General features: G+C 35.5%; 1 pseudogene; it reads right to left on the bottom strand.

Annotated features, from left to right (window-relative positions):
• Positions 1 to 16852: 16852 nt before the first annotated feature.
• LOC109073507 overlaps positions 16853 to 22960 on the bottom strand; it is a 78247-nt pseudogene continuing 72139 nt past the window's right edge.

Raw genomic sequence — 22960 nt, 5'->3', positions numbered from 1 at the left:
TCAACCCTCAGTACCATGGGACTTCTGTGATACCCCCCGAAACCCCAACTGCGTCCCTGGGCACAGCAGCAATATGGTGTGCGTGTGTTTCTGTGTTCACTACTGTGTGTGTGTACTTGGATAGGTAAAATGCCACTTTATCTTTCTTATCTGATGTACTCGCAACCGCAACTCAAGTGATGTGATCCAAATCATAACATCACCGATAACGTTGAGGGTGGGACATCTCTCAATCAATGAAGTTCATATGCATATATGTTGTGCATTACCTAAAATGTACTTTCACTCAGTTTAGCCAGCAGGTTAAATGGACAGTGTATAACCATTGTAATCCAGTGAACATTTTGAATTTGAATTTCCATCGATGATTATTATGTTGCATTCAGATATCTCTGAATATTTACAACAGTCTAAAAAAAGAAGCCAAACCCCCGGCCTTCACAGGCCTCGTTATACAGTGATAAATTAAAAAGGACCTCCAACTTAATGTCCTTAAAATGAAGATGCTTTGCTTGGGCTGACTGCTGTATATTCTAGCTGACAGGTGCATTGGTCATTTAGCAGAACTGAGCTTTGCCGTTTCACGTCTGTGTGCAGCTCTTGCCAGTTGCCAATTCATCAGCCGACTATTTGCATATGCAGAGCAAGCAAGATAATCTGTCCCAGACCATTTTATAGAGTTGTAACGTTAATGGTAAAAAACACAGCTGCTTCAATGAAACACTATTCAATCTCATTTTATTAGTTCCACAGAAAGAAGTCCAATGAGACCAAATAGTGCACTTTGTGGAGTAATGGAGCAGAACGTCAGCACAAGTGCTCCTGACAACCATTACCCTTCTCCTGTTTTAGTAAATTTCTTGTCCATTTGAGGCTGAAACAACTGAAGTTGCATAACCGCAGTTGTTTTTGAACGATTTTTTCACTTTCTCTCTTCCTGGAGCCCCTGCGGGACGGTCTATGGTAGACCATAGATATGCATGGTGCAATGTGAAGTTTGGCACATTTGATCTAACCCCTTACAGTCTAGAAGCATTATTTTTCATGCAGAGTTCAGCAAAGTTGGGCCACTTATATAATCATTTATGTACTGGCCCAGTGTGTGTGTGTGCTACTTGAAGCTCTTGTTGCCATTCTCTCAACACAGTATGTAGGCTGACAAAAATTCATATAACCATTTGTTTTTCTATTGCTGCTCACCTTAATGGACCTGAATTCCAGTCCCTATGGGGGAAATCAACAACTATTTGGCTGTCTACTGTCTGCAATGTCTATCTGCAGTCTGTAAGTGGTCCATAAAACATCCCAATTCACCAAAAACAGTTCCAAGCAGCAATTGCCCAAGATACATCCCCCCCATAAATGACACACACCATGGACAATGAGATACAAATGGATCCCTGGACAGCAGCCCCTCTTTGCTTTGCCGACAAATGGACATTCATGGAAGTTGTTAGAGCCGCTGGAAAATCTCGGGAAATTGATGTGAAAAGAATCCAAGCAAGCAATGTACCAACTTCCCGAAGATTCATAACTGCACTGTTACATGGTGCTTACCAGAACAAGACACAACACCAACCCCCCCAGTATAACATATATAGTGGTGATCTAAAGATCTGAGATCTTCTTAGATTAGATATAGGTAAATATAGATAAAAGATATATTAAAATTAATTATGCTGTAAATATATATTAATTCAAACTTTTTTACCATGCACTCTTACACTCTTAAAAGTAAAGTTTCCAATGAAGCACATTTATTGTAAGAGTCGGTGGTTGTTATGTGTTGAGGCGTATTGCTTTTATTAAAAAAAAATGTGGCAATAGCAATTTGGAAAACAAAAGATGTTAGCTTACAGTAGATAATCTTCTGATAAATCCATCCTTCCACCAGGTAATATTTCATTTGCTACATTAATAAAAAAATTACACAGGCCGGCCATCTTAAAATAATTAAATAAAGAAATTACACTGCCTGATTTGCATTAATAATTAAAAAAAAATTTGCAAAAAAAAAAAAAACAATCAGTAAAAAAAACTCTCCATCCCAGTATTTTCACAATATCCAAATGTTTTTTTTTTTTTTTTTTCTTTTTTTTTCTCTCTCAAATTAGACTTTATCGTTAATGCAACTTATCAAACTTACATTAAAAAAAAAAAAAAATCAATGTTTGAGAAGTAGGAAATCATAATTAGATATGACATAGATGTCATTTCAGATTCATTCATTACATCGTGAAAATCAGCTGAAAATTGAATAAATAATTATAACTTGGGAATCATGTCTTCATGGCAGTTTAATCCTGGTGATTAAGGGATAAAACAAGAGAATGGACTTCACTTCTCTAAATGATGTCGAAAGCACCTCAAATTTAGTACGAAGCAAATATTGAATTTCATTCAGTAAATATGATGCAGGGATGCATAATCAGCATTGCCACAATAATACCTGTCAATGTGTTGGCTCAACCAATCCGAATTAAGAGACAAAGGTATTCTATGATCATCTGTTAATAATGCAATAGGCCACTTTAGGTATTTGAGTTACATTAGTGATATCAATCTGAATTGAGTGGAAATAATTTCATGCCAGAACTGTTTGGATCTTATTGTCATGCCACATTTTACATGGCCATTAGAAAGTCCAAACATATATGTAGAAAAGTGTCGCTAAATTTCTACCGATTTCAGTATTCACTTACCAAATCACAACCGTGAATACCTTTGGCAATGTTACGAACACATTAAGTCCAAACATGATGTAAAAATTATTGCAACTGTCATGCTTAGCATTCATTTGTCCATCAACAACTTTGTGTAAAGTTGTTTAATATGTTGCATTAACACATACCTGTAACTGAGAATACTAATTTCTAGGCATAAGTATAATCATTCTGTATATGGCCCAATCAATCGATCAATCCATCAATCAATCTAATCCAAACCTCCCTGCAATGTTCTGGGAAGGTTCATTTAATTTACGGTTATAAAAATAAACCTAAAAAATGGGTAAATGGAATGTTTCAACAAAGGGTATGCTTCTAAATCATAAAAAGTACCATTATAGGTTCTCCACAAGGGTTATTAGGTTATTCCAAAAAAAAAAAAAATTCTGCCCTTGTGGATTTTTGCAGTACGTATCACCATTCACTTTCACTGGATAACAACATCTTGTATATTCTGCAGAAAGAATTGGATTTTGTGTTTCTTGGAAGAGACAAAATAAAATGAGAGTCGGAATGTTATGCGAGTGAGTAAACAATGACAAATTCCTCACATTGGTGATGTCAGCTATTGCTAAACCAAGATTATCTGTGAAAATGGGTGATTAGTGGCCTAATGGTTCGAGAGTCGGACTCCCAATCGAAGGGTTGTGAGTTCGAGTCTCGGCCGGCAGGAAATTTGGGTGGGGGGAGTTTTAGTGAGTACCGTTCGCTCTCAGCCTTCAATACGCACGACTGCTATGTGCCATTGAGCAAGGCATCGAAACCCCACCAACTGCTGACCCGGGCGCCGCCGCAGCAACAAATGGCTGTTCCCTATACTGCTCCGGGTGGTGTGTTGCACAGTGGTGTGTGTGGGTTCAATGCTCTGTGTGTGTGCAATGAGGATGGGGTTAAATGCAGAAGCACTAATTCTGAGTATGGGTCACCATAATTGGGCTGAAGGTCACGTCACTTTCACTTGCACGTTAACTTAACATATAACGTTCTGTATTGGGCATAAGGCTTTTGCCATGCCTATTTTTAAGGATAAGGCTATAATGAGAGTTATTGAATGGGATGTGTCATCTTTAGAAACCTAATGACCAGCGCATTGATTGCGGTTCATTCAAATTCCCAGGTATTTTCTTTGATATTGATGTAAAGGAACCGAATGTCCACTAATAAGCATTAACGGTAAACTAAAAAATTATCCCTAAGAGAGTCCTTGTTCTCTAAAGCAGGCAGCCTGCTAAAGATTTATCAGGAATCGGAAAAACGGACAGAACGAGCAAGTTTGGATTGTTTGATTTGATGTTGAAATATTTATAACAAAAAAGGGTTACATCGTTATAGAGTCCTTTTGAAGTCGGCATGAATCTGAATTTTGTCGATAGTCTTTTGCTTCCAACTGTGACATAGACAAAAAAAAAAAAAAAATATCGTTTGAAACTGCTTCTGGAATGTAGGTCGGGGTGGCACCCCCTCACCGCGGAGTTTGATTTGACAAGGCGATCTGACCAACACGACAGAATGGGTTACTTTTTGGAATGAAACTATAAAGTCTCAGCTTGCAAGTTTTGGCATTCCTTAAAACACATACAAACATAACAAATCTCAATTTTTGTGGCTCTTTACTATGACCTATTGCTGTAGTGCCTCAGTTTCTAGCAGGGCAAATGTAAATTGATCTCTTCCTGCTAGTTTAGCAGAAAATACACACGCATGAATATCAAAAATGTATATTGTCCTCAACAGTGGAAAGACGTCAATACAAGTTCGAAGCTCTACTTTCCCGTCTGGTGTTGTTTGTTTGGACAAAACCACGGATTCAGCATCGTCAGATCGTCTGTCAAATTAAACTCGCTAGTGAAGATTGTCATTTTTGATTTCATGGTGACTTTAAGATCTATTTTACACACAAGTCTTATTTGATTGCAGATCTGAACTTAAGACTGTCTGCATGTACAGTTTTAAAATGTAATAGGTATTTATATTTATCATATTTATTTGTTTCGCTCAGACTACAAAAGCAGATGTTTAATGCATGTTTGTAGCAAAGCCTTTGTGGCATGGCAGAGAATCTGGAGAGAGCGGAGCTGCATTTGCGTGTAGAGGTCTGGAAACATGGGGCCACAGGGTAAACTGAGCGTTTTGTTGACAGGCATCGGTATAAATGGGAGAGATATCAGACTTCAATGCTTCATAAGACTGGCCACAGGTGCAGATGTATTTGCTCACAATCAATCCGGACATGTTCTAGAAGTAGAAAACCAATGTTTGACCTTGAAAGAATGAAACTCTGAAATTTACAGTTTTTTGCCCAGCAGCTTTGCATATATCACTTATTGTTGTATGCCTGTCTTGTGTCTCTGTCTATTATGAAGTCTTATAACTGTATGTATAATTTATTTGTTACTTATTGCAAAAAGTTTAGCCTATAAACTGGTTGAGTACAATCTGCTGAGGACTTTGTCAGTGTTATGTACGTATACATTTACTTGATAATGTTATGTTGACTGACAAAATACAGCTCCCAAAATGCACTGCAGCTGGATTATTAGAAATGGTGCTGATTTTGTTTATGGTTTTATTATTGCAGCATATTTATAAAGTTAAGGAATACAGTAGTATTAATGTGAAACATTTGGAAAAGAGTTCATATTTTGGGTTGGCTAATAAATAACCCTACTGTATAAGACAGATCATGATTGGCTGATGTGGTTCAGAGTTGCAAAACCATGAATTAGTAAAACTAAAAAGGGAAGAAATGCCAACGCTGGTGCGGATGACTTCGGTTCTCCACATGCAATACAAGGTTACAATAAACCTATAGGGTATTATTAGGCCAAAATTTTTTTGCAATATATACACCCTTGGACGACAGAGCAACACATCAGATAGCACTGAGTGAACACATGCTGTCTTGCATTTTTCCTTATGTTGTGTGGATTTTTTTATAAACCAAACCGAGGGAAAAATGCCATGCTAAAACTCTCGGGATAACAAAACTTTGCTTCGGAAACCACTGCCAAAGAGTGGGTTAGTGGATGGAGCGACCACAGGGAGGTCCACTGCCTAACCAACGCCTGATGGCCAAAACAAGAGAATTCGCCCGCAGCCTCTAAGAAGCTAGCGATACTGCACCTCGAGAATATTACATGTGGTTACAGTTTTTTGGGATCACAATGTGTGTATACAGTGCAACTTTCCTACCAGTTTTTTCTGCATTGTGTCTGAATTTCTCACTAATTAAGGAATTCATATTAATTTTTTTTTTAAATCCTCATTCGGTTATTAATAATTTCACAAATCTTATGATTCAAAGATGTTTATTTTAGTGGTCCTTGCACAAGCTCATCATTAGTGCTGTAAAAATATGCATATCAACCACTCTGTTTTCATTATTGACAGTGTCTCACTAAGGAATCAAAGCTGAATAATGACATCACATGTGCAATGGACATTAATGAGAATAGTTCAAACAAATGAAAAAATAAAGAAATTTTAATTATTGAAAATTTTGTCCCCCAAAAATGAAAATTTGACACCCTCTGACCAGGCCAAGATGTAGGTGGAGTTTGTTTGTCGCATTAATTCACTCCACACAATGGATGAGGGAGTCAGTGCAGTGAATCGGTGTGCCATCAGAATGAAACAAAATTTTCATTTTTTTTGCACTTTTTAAACTGTGTTTGAGTCGTGCATAATTTCTCTGCCGGATGCAGAAGAGACAAAATTTTTACTGGACGAAAATAAATATTATAGATAGAGCTACTCATTTGAAGTTAAAAATGTCTGCATTGATGGATTTGGTTATTATAAACATGCAGCTTTTCACTTCACAAGACATCAAAGGTTGCTGGATGTAAAATTGTTTGACTCTACTAAAGTATTAAAGATAACATCAGATGTTTTGCAGATTATTTATGAAACATGCTTATAATATTTGTCTGAAAAAACAAAAAGGCTACAGTCCGTTATTTTTCCGTTTGAAATTTGCGTTCTGGGCCTGACTGTCTCCTGTTTTTGGTTTTGGAAACCCACCCACTGCCATTTACCCAATGTGTATTTCAGCACCCCAGTTTGCCAGTTGGCGGAAAACACAAACGTATTTATATTTTTATTCACGTCAAGTGCAGCTCCGTTACTGTTGGTGTGTCAATGCTGGCAACCTGCGTGGGTGTCAAGTCTGAGGAGGAGGGGACGGGTGAATAACAACCCCTCTCAAATATTTTGAATTTGGACTGCAATACCTAGTTCAACACTCCCCCCCCCTCCAGTGTCCATCATCCATACAGAACCTTTAAATGATGGACTGGAGTGGTTGTGGATTACTTGGGAGTTATTGTGAAGTTTTCAGCAGCTGTTGGGACTCGTATTTTTGATGGAAACCCATTCAATGCATTGGTCTATTGGGGAGACAAGCGATTTAATGCTGAAGTTCTCTAAAAATCTGGGTTAGCATGAAGGAAAAACGAAATCATATTGGATAGCTGTGAGGGGTGATATATTTTCAGCAATTTTTTTTTTTTTTTTTGGGTGATAGTATTACTTCCATGATATCTCAGATCTGCTTGGTTGAAAGGAGGAAGTGTGCTGTTTTGTTTCTAAGCAACGGGATTTACTTTTAAAACAGATGAAAAAAATGTATATTTTTGGTAGCACATCTCCATTTTGAATGTAAAAAGTGGCAAGTGAACAAATAACGTCTGCCATTTCCAGAATTCCTGTCATTCGTATATTTAGACGTCTGATTTCTGCCTCGTGTCAATATTGATTGTGAGGCATTACCACAGGGTGCTGCACCTGCGCTCGCTCAAACGACATGCCCTCTCTTCATTGCACTCTGTTCTTTTGTCCTTTCTTCTTTTCTGCCCACCTTCCGCGGGTTTGATTCAAAACATCATTTTCGCGTTTTCAAGAGATACACGCTGCGTCCGCACTTCAGACACGGGCCACATTCGATGCCAGTTCATTTACCACCTGCGCCTCTACCTTTCCTCCACTCGCCAACCTGTGGCTCATTCTCACCGCAGGATTGTTTCGTTAGTGTTTGACCCTCCACAGGATGTTTTGTCTTGTCCACCGTAGCGTCTCTTTCAGTTAATAAGTCCTTCTTTAGATTGTTACGACCATTTCCCACCCCTCTTTGCGTGCTCTTAGGAGTAGGCAATTTTCGCGTGCTATCCTCTCTCATGTTCCCCCGCCCCTATCAGTCTGCAGGGTTGCCGTTCACTGTCCTCTGCCACTGAGGCTTTTAATTTTTTCCATTTTATACTGATGATAGCCTCTTTGTAAAGAAGTCATTATCTTGTTTACCCTTACAACGTTCCATATGTTGCCTATATTGCCTGCGTGAGTCCATTTTCCAGCTTTGAAAAGAGTTTTGCAGAACCGTTTCCCGTCTTTCTTCATAGTACCATGCCCAAACTTTTTACACTCAAACACGATCACGGGAACTTTGATTCTTCATAATATGACTCCTGCAGTTTCATGGTTTTTTGTGTTGCCCTCTTTCCTGACTTTAAGGAGCATATTCTCCACTTTTTATCCCCGTGTGGTTTCTTCCTTTTTCCGCCCCTGTTTGCTCCCTTTATCTGTAAGACGGCATATCCACCCTGCCCCTGTTTGATTGGATATCTCGTTTGCATACTAAATAGGTGTTGAGCTGTGAATATTAAAAGTGCTCAAGGTTGTAAAATGATGCTTTCAGAAAAAAAAAAAAAAAAAAAAAATATCCTAGTTTTTGCAGCTGTTTCCATCAGTGCTGGTTAGATGAAGAAAAAAGAAAGGATAGCCTGAGGGTGAATATATTTTCAGCAATTTTTTTTTTTTTGGGTGAAGTATTCCTTCCATGATATCTCAGATCTGCTTGTTGAAGAGGAAGTGTGCTGTTGTGTTTCTAAGCAACGGGATTTACTTTAAAACAGATGAAAAAATGTATATTTTTTGTTAGCACCATTTTCCACTTGAAATGTAAAAAGTGGCAAGTTGAAAAAATAAATGTCTGCATTTCCAGAATTCTGTCATTCGTTATTAGACGTCTGATTTCTGCATCTTGATCAATATTGATTGTGATGCATTACCACAAGGGTGCTGCAGACCTGCGCCGCCAAACCGGTTACGCTCTCATTTGAACTTCTTTTCTTTTGTCCTTTTTCCCTTCTTTTTTCTGCACACACCTTCAGATGGGCTTGATTCCTAAAACCCCACTCATTTTCAGCTGTTTTCAGAGACCACACGCCAAGGCCAGCACACCCCAGACAAAGAGTACACATTAGATGCCAAGTGTAACTTACCACCTGACTCTACACATTTTCACTTAATGAGCTACACATGTGAGATGGTACTCCTAAGCAAGGATTGTTTTAGTTAGCGTTTTGACCCTCAAAGGATGTTTTTGCTTGTATTGTACAAAGTAGAGTATATTTCCAGTTAATAAGTCATTCTTTAGATTATTCTGACCATTTCCCACCCTCTTTCTTGATCTTAAAATTAGGCAACTTTAGCTGCTGCTACTACCTCTCTCATAGTTAAATAAGACGCCTTATGCAGTCTGCAGGTTTGCCGTTAAATGTAATATGCAATTGATTTTTAATTTTTCCATTTTTATACTGATAGCCTCCTTTGTAAAGAGAAGTCATTATATTGCTTTAACCTTAACTTCATATGTGGAAATATTATTGACTTCGAGTGAGCTATTTACACAGCTTTTGAAAGAGTTTTTGAAAGTTACAGTATTTCTTAATAGCACAATGAACAACTTTTAACTCAAAAGATCATGGAACTTTGATTCTTCATAATATGACTAATGCAGTTTTAATGGTTTTTGTGTTAAATATTTAATGGCTTTTAAGGAGCCATATTCTCCACTTTTTAATCTTACAGTGTGTGTTTCTTCCCTTTTTCAGACCCCTGTTTGCTACTTTATATGTAAGACTGAAATATACAAATGACCCCTGTTATGATTGGATATCCTCTTTTGCATACTAAATAGGTGTTTGAGCTGTGAATATTAAAGTGCTCAAGGTTGGTAAAACATGCTTTCAGAAAAAAAAAAAAAAAAAAAAAAAAAAAAAAAAAAAAAAATCTAGATTTACAGCTGTTTCCCCATCAGCAGTGTTTTTCAATGCTAGCGTCATCTCAGAAAGCTAAATGCTTAATCCGGGGTAAAAGCATAAGGGGGAAATTGTTTTCAATGATGTCCTCCATAAAAGATGAAATCATAATTTTGTCTAAATAAAATCTTGTAGCTAAGATAAAGTACCAGAATCAGCCTCTATTTATAAATTATCCAGCTCTAGTAAAGACTTCCAAATGAATGGTAATTGTCTTTTTTTTTCTCACACTCATGTTATTTCTATTAAAGCTGTTTGCCTTCCACCATAGAATAAAAATAAATTAACAAATGATATATATATATATCAGCTACTTTTCTTCCCCTTAGTCATATTTCTGATAAAAGATATTAATGTGAAAGCTACCAAACTGAGGAGAACATTGCTGATTCTGAAATTCTATTTTCAATAAAATGGTAGCTTTCGTTTTGTATAATAAATTATTATAAAATATACAAATATATATAGCTTATGTTTCAATTTTAAGACTTTTTCACATTTCCCCTGAGAAAAGATATTAAAATGAAAGCTACAAAACTGAGAGAACATTTCTGAATTTTGTAAATATACATTTTCAAGAAAAAAAGGTATTTTATTTATAATAAATACACAAAAAAAAATAATAAAGTTTTTATTTTTTTTTTTAAATAATCAGAATTGTGAGATTTGTGAGAAAACAAAGTCCGAAATTGTCAGGATACAAAAAGTTTCAGTTGCCTATTATTTTTATTTTTTATTTTATTTATTTTATATTTTATATTTTATATTTTATATTTTATATTTTTATTTTATTTATTTTTATTTTTATTTTATTTTATTTTATTTATTTTATTTTATTTTATTTTATTTTTATTTTTAAATCTGTGGCTGAAATGGGATTCCACTACGCTTAAACTTCAGTATGCTGGTTTTTTCTTTCAAACAGAGCAATAATATAAATTTCATTTAAGTCTTACTATCAACTTCAAAAAAGTACATACCTCTATGTACTAATAGACTGAAATGTTGTGTATTAGTTGCTGTATACTGTAACTTGTTATTCACTCATAATTATGCTCTTCAGAGCTGTTAACCCAAGAGCTGGATCTTTAAAATAAAAGAGGATCAGTCTGGTTTGTGAATGACTCATCCCTTTTTATTGTTTGTTTCTTTTCAAGTTGCTCCACTTGTCTTTCCGTTCTCAGGTTCTCACCTCCCCGATTCCTCACAACAGTTCTTACGGAATGATCTCTAAAAATTTTCAGCTCCTCTTTTCTTTAGGAACAGACATCTTCCTTAGTGGGCAAACTTCTATCAGCAGCCGCCCTTTCAGTCAGGTCTGGTACTGTATAGTGATCTTCTTTCACCGCGAAGATTCCCAATCTCCCCTGCTCCTTGCACCAGAGTCACCTGCAGTTGTCATTGACTAGATAGGGAGGAGACTAACATGCTTGGGATGAAGCCAGAGAGTATGGATGTCCCGTGGAGCCATAATGTCTTTTTATTCTACTCCTTCGTTCCCCCACAAAACAGTTTGCCAGGACATTTTTTTCTGTCTGCTTTCCCTGTGCTTATTTTATAGCTGTGTTTGATTGAGGTGACACTCCCATGGAGAAGCGGCTGTGACTTTTCCTCACCAGTGAGTCGGGTTCATCATCAGCCTGTGTGAGGCGCAGAGCGGAATCGCGGCACTACTGATGCTGCATGAACTGGTTAGCTAGCCGGCTCCGTCACCTCAGCGTCTCTGCAGTAAACAAGCACTGGGCCTCAGTGCCAGTAGCCTAATCTCGCCTCCATCAGTTGTCTTCCGTTTTCCCATGTTTGGACAGCTCCACTGCTTTTGAGAGACATAAGTCTGAGAGAGAAATACATTTATTTGGTTGGGGTAATTCATAGGGAATTCAATAATAAGGATTGGAATTCAATAAGGGATTTTTTTTCATGGGGTCAGCACTTTTTGGTTTAAATCATTTTGAGATGTATTTTTTTTATTGTTTGTTTTTAATATTTTTGTTTGATTATATTTTAATGCGAATAACAATTTTAGGACAGCGTATAGACATTTGGTGAGACGTTCATCTCTGTGTTTATCTGTGTGTATTGTTATTTCTGCAGGAAGTAAAAAAAAAAAAAAAAACTGTCATTCTCCCTACTCCAGATGTGTGCTACTGTAGTATTAAAGCTGTTTTTAATAGTCACGTGTAGTAATATTTACATCAGCTGTTTTATTATAAGTCGATATCCAGGCTCTAGAAGACGACTGGAGAAGATAATTTAAGTTTCAATTCCTCTTCACTACATCAGTGTCCTTGAAAACTGAGTGTCGCTTCTTCTTCAAACTTTGATTAAAGCTGAAACAAAGTGCAAGTCATTGCAGTTTTCTTTCATTGTATTAATGAGCCTGTATTAACAGTTGACCCCTGAATTTAATTGCCGCCATTATTTACTCACCCCCCTCATTTTGTAACTAGGTCATTTATTCTGTGGAACACAGAAGTGATTTCCTTAAGAATCATCAAAAAACTTATTTCCTCCCGACAACTATAGGCTAACTGTGAAGCTGACAAAGTGAACCACAAAAGGAGTCCATAAGAATCCAAGTTTATTCATTGTCTTCTGAAGTCATACAGTTTTGGACACACAATTTTCATTTTCAGGGTAAATATTCCTAAAGCTGCTTTTTATTTTTCACTGTGCTAAACTAATGCCATGACTTATACCCCTGCTGGCTGGTTGGTTCCCATTTTTGTTGTATGTATTATCTGGACAGCTGCAGACTTCATTGGTCTTTTCATGAAAGTACATGATTCCCTTGACCCCATCTAAGACAGGCTGAACAGTGGCTGAATATATAAAGATGTCTCTCCAGCATCTCTAGTGCATGACTAAAAGGGTTTCAAATAATCACTGGGCCATGGCTAAAAAAAAAAAGCAAGTTTATTTTTCAGCCTTAACATTATCATGTGTTCATTTAAATATTAAAAAAAATATAGATATATGTTAATAAAAGTTTTTTTTTTTTTCTTATTTCATTTTTTTTTGTCCTTCTTATTGTCTCTGGTGTTAAAATCATAAGGTGCTGCTAGCTGATGAAGCCAAAACACAGTCTTTGTTGTTGGTTATTTGAGCTTTGTGTTTGCAGGCAGCTGAAAACAGGCCACAACATTAAACCAAAGAGCTTCACTACAGAAGATGCCCAATGTCCCTTTCCAAAATCCAGTATGAAGATGCGAGTCCAAAACAACATGAATCTAAGAAAAGTCTACATACAAAAGAGAAAAACTATTTTAATTATGTTAAAAATTTGATGCCTGAGAAGCCAGTTTGTGTGTAATGTGACAATTGCTTGACAGATGTGTGCATGGCAGCAAATGAAAATTTTATCATCAACATTTAATTAGTCGCATCGAATTCTAATTCTGGCTAAAACTTCTAGGAAAACAAATGAAATTGAACATGTTCAGCCTACATTTCTTCTGGCGTGTCAACATTAATGAAGGAACTGGATAAGAATAACATATTTTGTGTAATAGGAGATTTGTGAGATGAGTTGTCTAGAGGTTTGTTTATTACATGTACAGTATATATTCAGAAATGTATTTTAATAGGAAATCACTTTTATTTACTTTTGCACACCTATGATGTTTGAATATCAACAAAAAATAATTATAAATAAAATGTTTTATACAACAAATAGCAGAATGAAAGATCTTAACGGAGGTATTACAGTAAAAATGGCATAAAAGAAAACTAAAAATTTAAAACAAACATGAAAACATACATACTTTTTACGTTAACAAAAACAAGGCTCAACAATATAGATGATGGCCCAGGGTCAGAGTAGGAGAGTTTCATAAAAGGTCATGAAAACATACATGAAAACATACATACTTTTTAATGCTTACCATCCAGTTTCTGGGTTGATGTCTGTTGTAACCTATGTCTTACATCCAAAAATCATGTATTTTCATACATATTTGAGAAAATCTGGATGTTTTGAATGTTGTTCATTTAGCTTATTTCAATATCAACAATGTAATGCTATCTCTCTCTGGCTAAAATAAATGATTTATTGAAAACTGCATGAATATTTTTCAGTGCTCTCAGATCATCTCTAAACGTGTTTAAAATTATAATTAAATTATTTTTTGCATGGTATGCCACATTGCATGCCTATGGAAATAAAAACGGTAATTGTGACTTTTTTATTTCACAATTTGGACTTTAGTTTCAGAAATGCAAGATATAATCTCAGAATACAGAGTTTTTTTTATTGCAGTTCGGTTTTACATCTGCAATTTCCTCAGTTTCAATTTCATTTTTATTATTATATTATTATTATTATTATATTATTAGTTATTTTCACCTGGCCGGAAATAAACATGGAGAAAAAAGGTCATGCGCAATGTTTTTAGCTCAACAATTCTCTATTTTTCAGTGCAATTGCAAGTTAACATCTTGGCAATTAATGAGTTTTTTTCCTTCTTAGCATTGTTACTCGAATCAGAATTGTAAATAAACAGGTAATATTTGGCAAGTAAAATAATGTTTAAACTCAATTATTGTGAGGGGCGGGGGTGCCCTGAATAGGTTTTTTGGTGGTGTATAAAAGCTTACAGAAATGTATAATTGCATTTCAACCAGAATTAAATAAAATAAAATAATTTATTTATATCAATACGGCGTTACAAATAGCCTACATGAATTGAATTGCACCAAGAAAAAACATTTCTAAACAGTCCTTTTCAATTAAATTTACTGTAGAACAGAATCCACTTTGGCACTAGACTTAAAAGAACTTAGTGTCAACAATTCCAAAAATGAAAATGTCGTCGAAAATATAGGGGCCATGCCCACATGTAGCTCGGACAACAGATTTGGAGATAAGTTTACCATGCTCACCATAAGTGCTTCTCGAGTCTCTAAAACCTAAGCAGCGAATGGGTACCCGTCCAGTACATGAGAGAATCACAAAAACAGCTGATAAAAACCTCAGCACATAATCCACAAGTGTTCTTACAAACACGCAGTCTTTTTTTGGCCTTCAAATTAGTTGATTGGACTGGAGTAGGTGCATTACGTTGTGGAGTTTTTTTTTTAGCTGTTTGGACTCTCTCATAGCTGAAGGGTGGCACCCATTCACTGCATATGACCCCATGTTAAGAGCCAAAGTGATGTGTATGCAAAAGTTCCTCCAAATCTGTTCTGGATGAAGAAACAAACTTATGCTTACAGGTCACATCTTGTATGGCTCGATGTTGTTGAATAAATTGTAAAGCAAATTTTCATTTTGGGTAAACTATTCCACAAACAAAATATCACCAGCACTTCACAGAGCGTTTACCATGAATTACATTCTGTAAAAAGCATCACTTTAAAAATTTTTTTGGACGATATCATGAACAAATTTAAATGACAACAAACCTTTAGACGGCCATGTTGAAAAATTATATCGAACATGCGAAACACAACCACCACTTACACCTGAGTCTCAAACTCACAGATGCTGTGTAGAATCTGTTCCTGCCTCTGACAAAATGGTTTTCACTTCTAACGGTCACTGTTCTAGCACAGCTCCGAGGCAAGGTCAACACTTATCTACGAATTATTATATAAAATCATTTTTCCTACCCTGTGTAGCACAGGTCAATGGCTTTAGGATACTTCTCCAGCGAGTCAAACTCTGATATTCCATGTTCAGTGTTGCGATTTAGGTAACCTTTGTTATACTCAAATCAGGGAAAAATCAGCTTTCATAATGAAACGATTCATATACAGACTGTCCCATTCCGCAAAAAGCGCTGCTCAGATTCTAACTGGTTCTGTATTGGTTTCCATTTGTTTGAAAGTCACAATTCATTGAAAAGCAAACTGCCCTTTTTGGTTTTGGTCCAGACATATAGGCAGATGTGTATCACTGTATGGTGGTATAAGCTGTGATAATCAGTCCTCACATAGGAAATCAGTTCACAGTCACCCTCCCTCACCCGAACTAACACTCATCTCATCTTCCTCAGACCGCAATTTCTGTTCTCCTTGTCCCGCCTTCTTTAAACGTGCTGATGAACTGGGTGAAAAAACAGCTCCTGGTCTTTCCTCTTTAAGTTACCTGTCTTAAAAAACCGCCGGATCGTTCCCCATACTTTTTTCCGAAAACATTCGATTTGAAATGTCGACCGTAGCGAACGAGAATATCAGAATGAGATCCTTGACAATCATCATATGTTTGTACGTCAGTCGGTGTGGATGAATCCACTAATCTGTTCAGTCTATAAAGAGGTCTGACTTGTGTTTTTTTTTTTTTCCAATGGATAGACTTTTGAAAGCTTTCTTCAAGAATCGAGATCCTAGCATGTTCTTTCAGTCTGGAAGATACAGGTGGACAAAGCACATAAAGCTGCCCAGAAGCAATAAAAGGATGTCGAGATACCATCTCTCACAACATTTTAAAAAAATAAGCTAAAGACAATTTCACCAAGAAACATTCTCATTTTAATGCATTTGTTATCTTCATCTTTATCTTTTAACTTAAACCATTTTTCCTATGGGATTGCAAACTGGTTTGCTAGGCTGTTGGCTATGATTTATCTAGGGTGTTCTAGGGCAGGGACACATAGCTTATGTAGTTTGTTTTATGGCGTGTTCTGGCTGGTTGCCAGGGAACTGCAAGGGTGTTCTAGGTACAGGTTGGTTAAACTGGGGGCAAGTTGAGTTGCTAGCGTTGAAGTGGTTCAGGGTAATGCAAGTTTTACTTAGCGGTAGGGGATTTTTCAAAAACCTGACTATAAAGTCTATCACTTAAGTTTGTTTCCGCTTGTGAGAACTTGCAATGGAGAGCATGATGATTTTAGACAGAGGCAAGCTAATAAAAGCTTACTCCCCTGAGAACTCCCCCCTGATCTCCGTACGGGACCGTGACCCTATAGGCTGCAGTTTGAGTTCGCCGCTTGGAGCAGGTGTGGTTACATATGGTGCCGGTGACCCGAATGGGAGTAAAGTTTAAAGGTTGGGTAAGTATAAACAGAGACCAACACACATGCCCAGAACAACTCAGAGGTCTTTGCTGTCTTCAAAATGCCGAGCGGTGTGGGTTACACCAAGGTCCATAGACCGGATATTGGGAGAAGTGAAGTATAATGGAGGAGCCCAGGAAGTAAGAACTTGTGGGTGCAGATAAACCTCAGACTTCCCTGATAATCATGAGGGCATATTAGCAAATGAGTGCTGCTGATTGGCTGCAGTCTTTAGAGTCTGTGTTTTAGTGACACCCCGCCCTCACATCCTGCACTCATGCCATGTTCAAGCTTTCGCTTCAGCATTTGCGAGTTGGGTAGGTTACATTGGTTGCCGGGGTGACCGCGGGAGTATTTCAGGGGTGAAGTGTAATGGATTGCCAAAGTAATAGCTGAGCAGGTAAATTTCAACCTCTGATATCAAGAGGGGCACTAGCGACTGAATGCTTTAGTGCATTTTAGATCTTTTAGCATCCTTGATAGTGTGCCCACCTCCATGATGAACATCGCTCGAAAGGGGGGCTCGGAAGTGAGCGCGTGGTCTAAGTAGAACTGGAGAAAACAGCAACATTTTGAGCAAAATGTGGTAGAAAAGCACTTTTTTGTGTTCCAATACTTAACATTTTATAGGCGCACTTAGACAAACGGTGATTCATTTCATCACTTTACACACCTGGCAGAAACGCTTTTTTTTGCACACGTTCCTGTAGACCACCTCCTGGAGACTGCATTTTATTTAGGCAGTTTTTGATTTATATGCCGTTTAATGCTTGATGATCTTATTTTAAACATACATCTGCTTTCATATGCAATCCCTTGTTTCTGTTTCTTCTTCACCATGTTTTGATCCAGACATTCAGTACTCTTTTCAGAAGATGTGTAACAGCGCCTCTTACTGCATATCAGTTAAAACATGGAAAGCCGGAAAATTACTGCAATGGTGGGGAAAGAGTTAATGCCAACATATACATAGATGTATATCATATTTCCAACTACTCATAGTCAGTTATTTAAGATGAAATATTTTGTTTTGCTCCAATAACAGGAGCTGTGAATGTGGTAATATTAGTTCAGTGATTCACTTCTCTTCAGTTCCTTTCACTATAAATTAACCAGGTAAAGAACAGAGTTAAAATGAAAGAAGTTTTCTGTTAAACCTGCAAAAAGGAAACTTCAAGCTTTGTGTTAATCCCTGTGGCATGTTTTTTGAATTCACTTCTCTGTTAGGAAGACCTTTAACAAGAAACAAGGTGAAAACCAATACACACAAACCCAAAGAAACAAGGACCCAAACTTTGCAAAGACCATCAGTTTATTAACAAACCCTCTGCTGAATAAATAATCCGCTCAAGAGATGGATTTTTTTTAATGCATCAGCAAAAGCAGTCCACACTTATTTTCATAAGCTCACCTGGATTGTGATTTTGTGATTTCCTCCAGCAGTTTTTCTGTACTCTTCTTTCGCTGTTGCTGGAGTTTCTTGCATTCATTTTTCCTCTCTTTCTGTTGCTCCTTTTTCCATTCTTGCTTTGACAAACTGATCATAAATCTGAAGGAGAAAAAAAAAGTAGTATTGTCAATTTAGTACAGATTTTTTTCTGCATCGTGTGTGTGCATAATATATATAATAGATATATATTATATATAAATATATAATATTTTATATTATATATTTATTAATATATAGAAATATTATATATATATATTATATATATATATATATAATTTAATATTTATAATATAAATTTAATAACATGTATAAATAAACATATTCAATATATAAATAATTTTTAGTGTGTACAGTAAGTCATTATCGATGTGATATACAGTTACCTTGATACAAGACATTTGGTCTTGCAACCATCTACTAGTAGTTAATAAAACCACAGTAGGTCTGTGGAAATGTAGAGGTAATGAATCTATTAATATTTTAGTTTTTTTGGTTGTTTTGTGCTGATGTTTGTGTTTTGTGTGGTTTAGTTGCTTTGGGTTCATCTGGATTTACCGTGGATCAAATACAATTTTGTGCAGTTCTTTCTCCCAGGTGGAGAATGCAGACACCTGTTCAAAATACACAGAATGAATGATCCTCTCATCCAGAACAAACAAATGTCAATTACGCCACGTCATTTCAAGATTCACAGTGTGTACAAATATACAAAGTCTGCACTATTTTGGTGGGCCAGGTAGTGGCAGAATTTTAATTTTAGGGTGAACGATTAAATTAACTTTTATCTCATTTTTTTTTCCCCCATTTTAAGTCTGAAGTTTCATTATTATCACTGGATTTCTCACCCCTCTTTCCAGAAGCATGTCTCTGAAGTGGCCGATCCGGAGCTCCAGCGGTAAAACCAACCGAAGAGATGATCCGTTTTTTCCTTCACACTCAACAGGGTGGTCCAGTCTTTAAAGGAATGGAAATACAACAACTCATATTTTGTCCAATACACTGAAAAAAATTATGTAGAAACTAAACTGATGTTTTCAAAAACAATTACAAAGAAACAGCAAGTAACACACTGAATTAAACATGACAATTTTAAGTAGATCTTCAGAAACTTCAGATATTTTTTTACAGCATTGATTCTGCACAAACTATTACGATAGTTAGTTTATAACTCACTAAAATATCTTCAAATATTTTATAGTAAATATTGTGTGAATTAAATATTAATGCCATTTCAGCAATTCTGACCGTGCCTCTTTTGCTATCATTCATTTTTATCATACTCTGCAAAGTTTGGATATACTTTGTCTTCATCTTCAAAACTTTTTGATCTAAAGGTTTGTGATTAAATACTTGGAAGTTTTGACAACAAACATAAGTCATACCTATGTATGATTTATATATATATATATATATTATATATATATATATATATATATATATTATATATATATATATATATATATGTATATATATATATATATGTATATGCTTATATATATATATTATATATATATATATATATATATGTATATATATATATATGTATATATGTTATATATATGTATATATGTATATATATGATATATATGTATATATATATATATTAATAATATGTATTTATATTATCTATAATATATATATATATATATATATATATATATATATTTTTTTTTTTTTTTTTACTCAATTTTTTATTACGTTTCTCATTGGGCATTTTAAAAATTCATATCAGCCAACCAGTATTAACCACAAAAACAAAAACAAACAAACAAACAAACAAAAAAAAAATCAAAACTGTATTAAATGAAATGTGCAAAAAAAAAGAATACATAAATAAAATAATAATAATAATAATAGTAATAATAATAATAATAATAATAAATTAATTAATTAAGAAACACCAACACAACTCTGATTTTTAAAGTGTTTTCTTGTCTCCACACAGACATTTGGGAGTATTTCTTTCAAACACCCAACTGTTCAATGTAAATCATCTCCAGGAGTGACAGATTAAGAAATCCGCATCAAGCTGTGAGTGCAGATGTTGCCCACCAAAAACTAAAGACTTCCTGTTGAGGTGCGATTATTAAGGTGAGTAAAATATAACACATCTGATACAAAACCCTCCTCATCAATTAAAGCAGATTAAGATCTGCTGTCATATTTTACATGGGTCGACCTAACTTACTTGTAGCGCTTGGTCTTTGAACTACCTTCCTCTTCATCATCGTCATCATCGTCAGCATTTGAGCCATCATCTGTTGATAGAACAAAAAATGCTGTAGATAAGCATATACTGCATCCATACACTTTACTAGGATTTAACATTGTAAACAGATTATCAAAACAAACAAGCAATAAATTAGTAAAAACATGCAACAAGTTTGTAAAGTTTTATTTATGCACATAACTCCAGCTCTTCTGTATTGATATGCCTGGCTCGTGCCAGGTTATTAATCCGAAAAGTACAATAATAACTAATTTACTCGGACGGACATATTTAAATTTTAGACACTGAATAGATTAAGGTCATCAATAGATAATCTCCATGAAACAGCAATGAAACTAAATCAATAAAGATGAAAAGCCTTCTGGGAAATCAAGCCAACCATTTAATAACTTCCAGACAAGATCCAGACTAATTCAATATTTGCAGAGCCGCTTCATTGGATTACTGCTTTTAGTTAATCCACGAGAACACCAGTTCCGTAGTTGGTGAGTGTATTAAACTTTTGCTTGAGCATCATTATCGCACTGTGAGGATTAAACTTTCAGTCAAGTTCATCTCTTTACAGACTGTGCTCTTGTATTTCATTTCATAAAGTCGTAAATTACACTTCACAGATTCAGCAACTTAATCTGAACATAAATGGGTCTTTCCTTGAGGCTACAGTAGGGCTTGCCAACCTGATCTCATTAGTATTTGCAGGTATGCTACTGTTCAAAAGTTTGGGGTCAGTAAATTTGAATACTTTTATTCAGCAAGGATGCATAAAATTGATAAAAAATTAAATTAAAGACATATATAATGTTACAAAAGGTTTCCATTCAGAAAAATGCTGTTCTGTTGAACTTTCTATTCATCAAATAATCCTGAAAATAATTATTTCGACAAACACAACTGTTTAATAATAAATAATAAATGTTTTTTGAGCAGCAAATCAGAATAGTAGAATGATTTCTGAAGGATCATGACTTTGACTTTGAAATTGAGCTTTGCCATCATAGAAATAATTACATATTAATTCCTGTTTGTATTTACATTTACATACATTTTATATTTACAAACAGTTATTTTAAAATGTATTTTTTGCCACAATATTTTTAATGTATTTTTGATCAAACAAATTCAGTCTTGGTGAGCAGAAGAGACTTCTTTCAATCGATGAGTCAGTCAGTCAATCAATCAATCAATCAATCAATCAATCAATCAATCAATCAATCAAACTTTTAAATGGTAGTGTACAGTAAATATGTGTGTGTGTGTGTGTGTGTGTGTGTGTGTGTGTGTGTGTGTGTGTGTGTGTGTGCGCACGCGCGTGCGTGCGTGCGTGTGTGTGCGTGTGTGTGCGTGTGTGTGTGTGTGTGTGTGTGTGTAAGTGTAGTTGTAGTTCATTTAATTTTTTATTCATTTATTCAATGAATAAATTATTAAAACTTGTGAAATTTTTATGAATTTTGATATATTTTATCTTATAACAGGTTCATGGAATATGCCATTAAATCACAGATTGAATTGTTTAAATGAGACTGACTTAGAAATTAGATAAAATATGTTTAACGGCATCACATTTTTTTCATTTAATTTTTTTAACACAGTTTACACATTTACTGAATCTTCCATAACAGTTTTTGTGTGATTTCTAAATACGATGATGTTTCAATTATATTTCATACTTGAACTTTTGATGTTAACTAAATTCAAGCATATAAAGACTTCGTTTGTGCCATCTGGATTTCATTTATAAATAAATGTGCCATTAAATGGGTCAGAAAACACATTGCCTGCATACCAATTTGTACACTATTCATACTAAATGGTATCTAAAATTGTTTCAAATCGTATATTTAAAAGAGTGTGTTAAATATGCCTGAATGGTCTACTATTTCTGGACAGAGTCTCACCTAAAGAGTCTTTCTTGCGTTTATGTGGCGGGTCCTCGATGATTCGATTGAGGTCTCCACGATCTTTCAGATCCACTGGTTTCTCCCATACTGACAAATGCATGGTGGGATTGAAGAAAAACACCCTGTCATCGCCTGTCCACACTACACACCTACAGAAAAGAGAGAGATGCTGTCATGCCTTTATTCAGTCACATACATGCAGGAGCACAAACCGACAGACTGTTTGTGGTATTCTCACAGTGTGACTAAGAAATCCTGATGATGAAAAACAGTCCCAGCAGGACTAGAGAGACCCAGAGAGAGGATTCTGGGTCACAAATGACAGCTGAGAAAGACCAGATGGGCTGAATTTGACCATTTGATTCAGATTCTGATGTATTTTTGTCTTCACCAGCTATTTTTATTTTTATTTTTTTTATTTTTTTTTGGCCGTAACCATCCTTCAGGAGTTACACAAGATTTTTAAATGGATAAAATCAACAATATGTCCAGCATCAAGTATCTACAAGCCTATTATACATTTAAGTTTTATGTCATAAATACAAAATTAGCCAATTTTTCAGATGT

This window comes from Cyprinus carpio, chromosome A12 (genome assembly GCF_018340385.1).
Source record: "Cyprinus carpio isolate SPL01 chromosome A12, ASM1834038v1, whole genome shotgun sequence".
NCBI classification, from domain to species: domain Eukaryota; kingdom Metazoa; phylum Chordata; class Actinopteri; order Cypriniformes; family Cyprinidae; genus Cyprinus; species Cyprinus carpio.
Note: the sequence above shows the minus strand (reverse complement) of the source record. Positions and strands in the feature narration are given on the sequence as shown.